The 6,920-nt window shown below is 34.1% G+C and overlaps 1 pseudogene; it reads left to right on the top strand.

Moving 5' to 3' along the window:
- The first annotated feature begins 798 nt into the window (after window positions 1-798).
- Window positions 799-898, top strand: LOC138819957 (U6 spliceosomal RNA; annotated as a pseudogene).
- Window positions 899-6,920: the final 6,022 nt, after the last annotated feature.

Below are 6,920 nucleotides of genomic sequence, written 5' to 3'. Positions count from 1 at the left end.
AAGAGGAAACACTTTGATTAAAACATTACCAATTTAAGGCCTAATATCGAGGAAAAACATATGGACTTTTCCAGGAGTTATGGAAATATTTGGTGATAGAAAGTCAGTAGTGCAAGTTCCTGCCTGGTTGGATGGTAGACAGGCCAGGATATTAGGTAAACATGAATATGAACATTTTTTTACCTTCTTGGCTTTAGCTAGTTTTGAAATGATAGGAATAATAAACAATTATATTTTGATAAAATACCTTCTATTCTGAAGAATTAAGTCTGAAGTGTTCATATCTCTATGAACCCATGTAACTAAGATTAGTTTTGTTCCAGTAAGACAATCTATGCTGTCAGGTAAGATATTCTGGTTGATCTGTTCCTACATGGAAGAAGGGTGAAGGGACAGAAAGACATTTGTACCACTGAGACCTCATTTAGAAAATTTTAAGCTGCAGAAGTTTAGAAGTAGCTCTTAAGCAAGGCTTACTTTGAATCCATTAGCTCCACAAAGCTAACTCAGTTGATAAATAAGTACTTGAAAAGCCATTACCTTTGAACTTAGCTATAAAGGCTTCAAAATATGATCAAATTTAAAATGAAAACGACAAAATAGTCATTGACAAAAAATTGCAAATATGAGCAATCGACCAAACAATATAAGTTTTTTCCACTATACATAGAAATTTAGAGAAATAAGATCAATAGCATTTTTAGTAACAATAAAGGTTCCTTGTTACAAATAGGCAACCAAGGATATATGCCTGTATAAAGATTACATCGTTAACTACTTAAATTTAGAGGGTACTACATGCTTCAGCAGCAGGTCTACACAAATTACAACAATACAGACATTAACATGGCACTTGCACAAGGATGGAATGAAAATTTGTGAATTATTCCATATTTTTCATTCTTCAAATGCAATGAAAAACAGTTATTAAAAAGTTGATTACAAAAATACAAGTGTAACAAAACCTGTAATTCATAGAATTAAAGGTTAGTTTGACATCAGTGTATTAAACTTTCACCTTCGAAAGGCCCTTACATAGCATAACCTTTACAATACTTGAAATTAGATAACATTATCTTTTTATCCCAAAGAAATAAAATAATATAAAGACTTAAGAAAAAGGAATCTTAAACTTTTCCTATATGGAATGTAATCTGAAAGGACACATTTATTAATGAACCTATATATTATAAAACAATGTAGACTTTAAGTATTATATCTAGAAGACAATGAAATAGATTATGGACTTTATACAAACATAGATACTTTTTTCAGACAATCACCAGGAATATCTTTAATTTCTATACTATTCTTTCAACAGATAAGATAAAATTAAAAAAATCACAAACTCTGCAGAAATCATTATAGATGCATACAAAAAACTCTTGAATACATTTTGTCATCAAAGTCAGGCAATTCACGTGGAAGAATAACATGGAATCCATAAATTTTTAAATTAAGATCTTGCTGTTATTTTGTATTATAAAAATATTTTGTAGGGACAGAAAGGATGGACTGGCACTTTTGAAATTTAAGAAACTTAACCAAACCATGACTACATAGGAGAACAATTTGTACAGCCTTCCACAACTTCAAAGAGTTAGTGATACATACTTATGCTTTTGGCAATATCAAATGCAGTTTCTTCCAAGTTGTTCTTCAGTCCGGTTTGAAATCATGTTTAAACAGAAGGAGATACAGCGTATCTTTGCTATTTCTATCCCAAGAAACAATATTTAAGGAGGTCAAGAGGCCTTTAGTTTGGGGATTGGTATCTGCATCATGATGAAGTAAGAAAGAATCCATTCTGGTATTATTCCACATATACGCACTGTGCAGGGGTGCCAAGCCATTCAGAATTCTTGCATGAATATCTGCCTTGAGCTACCAACTCATGGACAATGTCAAAATGTCCACTCTAGGATTCCCGATGAAGAGGGGTATACTTACCTCATTTCTAGTATACATATGAGTGGCCTTTTTGGAAAGTAGTCTCAGCACTATAGTAAGCCGATTAATTTCAACATCTCAAAGAAGAAATTTGCATGGATTCTTCTCCATTATTTTCTTGCAATTGATACCTTCCTCACGTTTTCATCTTGTTCCTTGTCTTCATCAGAATTGCCTAACCAGAGACTTTGAGTACCAGTGGGAATGAGGTGTCCATGTATTTCCCCAATAGTTCACGTAGGTTGAAATGGTCAGAAAAATCCGGTGAATTTTCTGCATGTTTTTTCACCATGATTTATTTTCTCTTTTTCCATTTTTACTATTTTAAATTATGGTAAGTGGGGAGTACTGAATTGATAGAGAGCAGAGGAAAGATTTTCCTCCGTATTAAAATGCACAGACTGAAAATGAGGGACAGTGGTGTCTTCATATGCAGCTTATTCTAGGAAGGAGAAAATAGGAAACAAAGCCTACTATGTAAATGATTTGGGAAATACAAAGATATAGTGTAAGAGAAATTACTATTCAATATATGAGCTTTAAGAGCTTTCTAATAGATCCATTATTTATTGGTAACCAACATTAGAAAAAAATGTATAATGCAGTAGTAAAATAGAAGTCCTTTGTATGACTACCTAAATTCTTGTTTTTTTTTAAACACTTGTTTCCATCTAAAAAATTAGGCCTGGGCTGGGAAAGTGGGTCAGTGGTAGAGCGCTTGCCTTGCATGCCAGAGGCCCTGGGTTCGATTCCTCAGCACCACATAAGCAAAAAGAAAAAAGCCGGAAGTGGCGATGTGGCTCAAGTGGTAGAGCACTAGCCTTGAGCTGAAGAGCTGAGGGACAATGCTCAGGCCAGAGTTCAGGCCCCACGACCGGACCAAAAAAAAAAAAAAAAAGTAGGCCTATCTATTCTCTTCAGGTGATTTTGATGATTGAAGATGCTTAATGAGAAGTCAAAATATATTAGTAGTCCTTTGATATCAATTAAATTTCATTGTTTCTTCTTGGAGAATATAATGATCAAAGCAATAGTTCAGAATCAGCAATCAATAGTTCAGCATCATGCTTCCAGTGCAAGTGGATCTCCAGTAAGTAATCCTGTGTACCATTTTCCACAAAGTTTTGTCACAGATACAATCTGCCTGCCTTCTCTAGCTGCTTTCCTAGCCTGGACCTTTTCTTTCATTGTGCAGGAAAAGTGTGATTCAACTGATTTCAGTCAGATCTGTTCCAAGAATTATCAAGGATTTAGATTCTTTTTTAAAAAAATTAGTTGTGGGGCCTGAACTCTGGGCTTGGGCACCGTCCTTGAGCTCTTCAAATCAAGGCAAGTGCTCTACCACTTGAGCCACAGAACAACTTCTGTGGTTCTGTTTATGTGTGCTGATTTGTTAAATGGTAGAGCAGAAAGTGAAATGATGCAACCAAAAGTATAAAAGCAAAATAAATTAGGATAATTATGGAGCAACTATATTGTCTCTGAGAATCATGAAAGAGAGAGAGAGAGAGAGAGAGAGTGAGAGAGAGAGAGAGAGAGAGAGAGAGAGAGAGAGAGAGAGAGAGAGAGAGAGAGAGAGAGATGTGCAATCACATAGCTAGCCAAAAAATCCATGCTTCTGATCCATTTACAAAGCAAACAATTTTATTTTTTATTTGTTAAAAGAGATGGAAATAGAATTTATATATTAACTGGGAATTAGTAAATACATTTTTAGTACCCTACATAAAGAGATATAGCTCTGACCAAATTACAAACAAGAATCTTAATCCTTGGGCTGGGAAAGTGGCTCAGTGGTAGAGTGCTTTTCTTGCCGCTTACTACGGTGCGGAGACTAATTTCCAAAAAGGACACTCCTATGAATACTAGGGATGAGGATGAGTATACCCCTCTTCATCGGGAAGCCTAGAGTGGACACTTAGACATTGTCCATGAGTTGGTAGCTCAAGGCAGATATTCACGCAATTACTGTGAATGTCTGGACATCCCTGCACAGTGCTTACATGTGAAACATTGCAACAGTACAGACACACACACACACACACACACACACACACACACACACACACACACACACACACATCATCATCATCATCATCATCATCATCATCAGATTTCTTCTTAAGTATTTTTTGTGTATGGTCTTAAGAAGAAATTTACATTACTAACTTGAATTTCTGACAGAACAATATAATCACTATACATCTTGCTTCTATACTCTCAATATTAAATTGCTATCTAAGTATGTGCAATAGATATGTATAGGAAAAAGTAGGAGCCACACTGGTGGCTCATGTCTTTATTCCTAGCTAATCAGAAAGACAAAATCTGATGATTGTGGTTTGAAACCAGAGCAAGAAAAAAAGTCCATTAGATTCTGGTTTGAAAGTAACCAGCAAAATCTAGAAATGGAGCTGTGGTACAAGCAATAAAATGCTAGACTTGAGAAAACTAAAACAAAATCATAACAAATTCTGGGACAGAGCTAGGCCCTGAGTTCAAGCTCTAGTATTAGTATTTAACTAATGAAGGAATGAATTAGTTAAAGAATTACCTAAAATAAATTAAGTGGTCACAAGTGGAGGGGCAGATGAAATGTAACTACCATGGTGACTGAATTATGTATTATTTTGTAATAAGGCAAATTATCATTTGTCCTAATCACTAATATTTTATTTGAACTTTTTTGTACAATAAACCCTGAATTTGGCATGCATGTATATGTGTGTGAACGTGTGCACACATATGTGTTTATGTGTGTCTGTGTTTGTGTGTGTGTGTGTGTGCTGTTGCAATGTTGCTTGCCAATATGAACAGGGTGAGGCTGAAAAGAACTGTGTTGCAATGTTGTTTTATTTATCAGTGTTCTGTCCTGTCATTTCAGTGGAACCACCCTTCTGTACATTTTATTTGTTAATAACATCATCATAATCAAAGCATTTACAACATAAGTTAGATAGAAGCGATCATTTTCAGTTCTTAATATATGTTAGGTAAAAAGATACACATATAATCAGGTAGTAATTTATTGCTGTAAGATGACTGTCAGTACAAAATATGTATTTGAAATCTTAAATTGGTTATATTTTTAAGAAATATTCATGGAGTGATTTTGACCGACTTGAAGAAATAGGTATTGCTCTCTGGTTTTTTCTGTGAAACTCAAGGTGGATAAACACTTTCCAAATTTCTGTTGAAAATAACTTTCTTTGTAATATCATATCTATTCACACTATGATAATAAACCCCGTATTTTTAAGGTTTGAATATCGCATCATATTGACTGAAAATCAGTATTGTGGCTATGCTTGTTAGATATATATTTAAAAAAAAACAAAAACACGTGTCATCTCCAGATTGTGGATGCATTTGAAGTTGTTTTGTACATACAAATACAAATGTTCCTTCATTAATAGTTCTTTTGTGGGAGTAACGATCACAACTTTAACAAATAAGGCTTTTCAAATATCTTTTCCAATATAAATAACATCCCAGAGCGAGTCTTGCAATTGTGAAAAACATTTAAATATTTTAGTAATATTTTAGTTCATTAACTATACAGCTAAAGATATTTCTGAAATAAATATTGTTAAGATCTGAAAATGTAAGTGTGTATATAGGCTCTTTTATGGATCATTTTATGAAAAGCCAGTTTTTATGAAACTAAAAGAAATAGAATAAAAGAATGTAAGTGAATTGGGTAACCTAATTATTAGTATAATTTTGCTTTCTATTAGCACAGTCCTTTGAATGTAGATGATGCAGTTAAATTATTTTTGTGTCACTGTGCTTCAGTTATTTTTAGAATCTTCGTAGTTATAAGAGTGAATTTGTAGTATAAATAAATGTCTTTAAATATGGTTAGGATTAATCTTGTGTTTTGTGTTCTACTACCATGAAAATGAGTTATTTTCAAGTGTTAATAGTTTATAATTGAATCTTCAGTATCATAAGAAATTTTGAAAAACATTGGTAGTATTGATGTCTTTATTTTGAGGGGGAGGGGTACGGTAGTGGGGCCTGAACTCTGGGCACTATCCCTCAGCTCTTAAGCTCCACTCTAGCGCTCTACCACTTGAGCCACAGCGTCACTCCCACTTTTTTCTTTATGCTTGTGTGCTGCTAAGGAATCGAACCCAGGGCTTCATGCATCCAAGGCAAGCACTCTACCACTAAGCCACCTTCCCATCCCTTCATGTCTTTTTAAACCAATAGTATTCACAAGTTGGAGAGTCTTTAATTCATACTTAGGTCTTGGTGTCTATGATTTTTTATCCTCTCATTCCTAACATTAATGATAGGTCAGAGTGCATTTTTGAGTATAGGAAAGGTAAAATATTTATCTGGGGTCAAAGGTGATTTTTATATCAGTCTTGCTTTAATAGCATTTTGAAGTAGTACCTTTCTCTCAAAATGTTGGGTATAAAAAGCAATCAAAATACTTGAATGGTAAACAACTTAGTTGAGCTACAAAGTGGAAATGATTTGTCCATAAGACCTGCAGAATGTTTCCATCAGGAATTGGGGAGGTCATTCTTTCAGTAAGACAGTGTTAAACAGAAATAGGGTCCCCAGGCAGTGCAGTGATGAGTGAAGGGATAAAATATGATTTCTACTATTTTGAGCTAGAAATCAAGAATATTATACTTGAGCAGTTCCTTTCACCAGGGAGGTATGCATTGATTATGAACTTCGAGTTTTCATATTACAGTTCCCTATTTTCTAACAAAGATAAAGTGAAATATTGTGAAAGTGAAATCAATAATTCGGGAAATTTTCCTATAATTTGTAGACTAAGTGCTGGTATTTTAGTCATAAAATAGAATGAGGTTAATTGATACAGTCAGAGATGATCGTCAGGCTAACACTTACCATGTGTGCAATGTTGTAGTAGTAATTCCAACTCTGAAGACTTCAATATCATCATCTGAGAGATAAAAATGTAAGGAGTTCCACTTTATAGAATTATT

This window comes from Dipodomys merriami, unplaced genomic scaffold (assembly GCF_024711535.1).
Source record: "Dipodomys merriami isolate MVZ:Mamm:240054 unplaced genomic scaffold, mDipMer1.0.p SCAF_836, whole genome shotgun sequence".
Lineage (NCBI taxonomy): Eukaryota > Metazoa > Chordata > Mammalia > Rodentia > Heteromyidae > Dipodomys > Dipodomys merriami.
The sequence above is the reverse complement of the archived record's forward strand: the minus strand, read 5'-3'. Positions and strand labels throughout refer to the sequence as shown.